This window comes from Terrapene carolina, unplaced genomic scaffold (assembly GCF_002925995.2).
Source record: "Terrapene carolina triunguis isolate 2854851 unplaced genomic scaffold, T_m_triunguis-2.0 Scaffold11030, whole genome shotgun sequence".
In the NCBI taxonomy this organism is placed as follows: Eukaryota; Metazoa; Chordata; order Testudines; family Emydidae; genus Terrapene; species Terrapene triunguis.
This window is the reverse complement of record NW_020675381.1, coordinates 1,603-3,260: the sequence shown is the minus strand read 5'-3', so window position 1 is coordinate 3,260 and position 1,658 is coordinate 1,603. Positions and strand designations below refer to the sequence as shown.

Genomic DNA, 1,658 nt, shown 5'->3' with positions numbered 1-1,658 from the left:
ATCCTGGCTAATAGCCATTAATGGACTTAACCACCATGAATTTATCCAGTTCTCTTTTAAACGCTGTTATAGTCCTAGCCTTCACAACCTCCTCAGGCAAGGAGTTCCACAAGTTGACTGTGCGCTGTGTGAAGAAGAACTTCCTTGTATTTGTTTTAAACCTGCTGCCCATTAATTTCATTTGGTGACCCCTAGTTCTTCTATTATGGGACAAGTAAATAACTTTTCCTTATTCACTTTCTCCACATCACTCATGACTCGGGTGCCCTCTGACTGGCTGTGTCTGGATGTGCACAGCTGGCAGAGGGGCGGCTGGAGGCCGGGTACCAGGCGGCGCAGGAGCTGGTGCAGAGTCAGGCGCGTGGCACGCTGCAGGCCAGGCACCGGGCGGAGCGGCTGCGTGATGAGGCCAAGGCCCTCCTGCGGGATGCTCAGGGCAAGCTGCAGCGCCTGACAGGTGAGGAGTGGGGCAGGGGCACTGCGGGAACAGCCCTGGGCACTGCCCACACCAGGCTCCCGGCAGGGGAGGGCTCACCCTGCATTGTGTCTCCCCAGCGCTGGAGGGGTCGTACCAGGAGAACGAGCGGGTGCTGGAGGAGAAGGCAGCCCAGCTAGACGGGCTGGAGGCCAAGGTGAAGGGCATCGTGGGTGCCATCAACCAGCAGATCCAGATCTACAACACCTGCCAGTGACTCCGAGTGCCCACCGGCCTGTCCCCCCCGTCCTCCGACCCAGCCAGCCTGTCCCCATGCCCAGCCCCCTCTCCATGTCTGCCAGGGCCTGGGCTTCCCTGCCTGGCTCCGGCCCCCCTGGGAGAGCCCTGCCCCCTCGGCACCGTCACTGCTGGGGCTGTGCTCAGGACTCCCTCCTGCACAGCCTCGGGGCGTCCTGGGCCCCTGCCCTGGCCTGGCACGGTGCCCTTCCCACAGCCCAGGGCTCTGCCGCTGCCTCCAGCCGGGGGCACCAGGACCTTGGCCCAGCGCTAGGCTGGGGGGCTGAGGAGGACTCGCACCCTCCACAGCGGGCAGGGCACAGGGTCCGCGAGACGAGGTCTTGCAGCCTGTGGTGCTTTGCCCTGGCACATGGCGGGGGCAGCTTGCGTGTGAATAAAGCCCTCGCCTGGCACTCATGGCCTCTCTTTGTGGTTCATGGGCTGATGACAGACGGTACAGGACTGTCCCAGGCATACGCTGCCCTGGCACGCGTGCAGGGCCAATCCTGCGCCTGGCACACACTGCCCACCTTGCCCCCACCTGCTCTCATGCAAACCAAGGCAGCCGGCAGACTGCGTCCTCCACCACTGCTCCAGGCTGCTCGGAGCCGGACCCGGGCCCGGCCTGGGCACATGTGAGGGGAGGGAACATGGTGGGTTGGAAGCAGAGCTGCCAGTTGTGCACCCACCCCAGCCATGGCTGGTGCCTGGGGCCACCCGGCCACAGCACACTGCACACAGCCAGCACGGGCATACGACTGCCCCAGCCAGCGGGGCGGGGGGGAGCTGCCTGGCTGTGAGGGGGAGGGCAGCCCTTACACCCCAGCGCCTCTGGGCCCTCTAGATCCTCTCATAGAATCATAGAAGATCAGGGTTGGAAGGGACCTCAGGAGGTATCTAGTCCAACCCCCTGCTCAAAGCAGGACCAGTCCCCAACTAAATCATC

At 63.5% G+C, this 1,658-nt stretch overlaps 1 long non-coding RNA gene across 1 annotated transcript; it reads left to right on the top strand.

The window, feature by feature from the left end:
• Positions 1–209: 209 nt before the first annotated feature.
• Positions 210–1,125, top strand: LOC112121726. The gene is made up of 2 exons (XR_002909326.3): positions 210–457; positions 556–1,125. It is a non-coding gene; the product is annotated as an uncharacterized LOC112121726 (long non-coding RNA).
• The last annotated feature ends 533 nt before the right edge of the window (positions 1,126–1,658 follow it).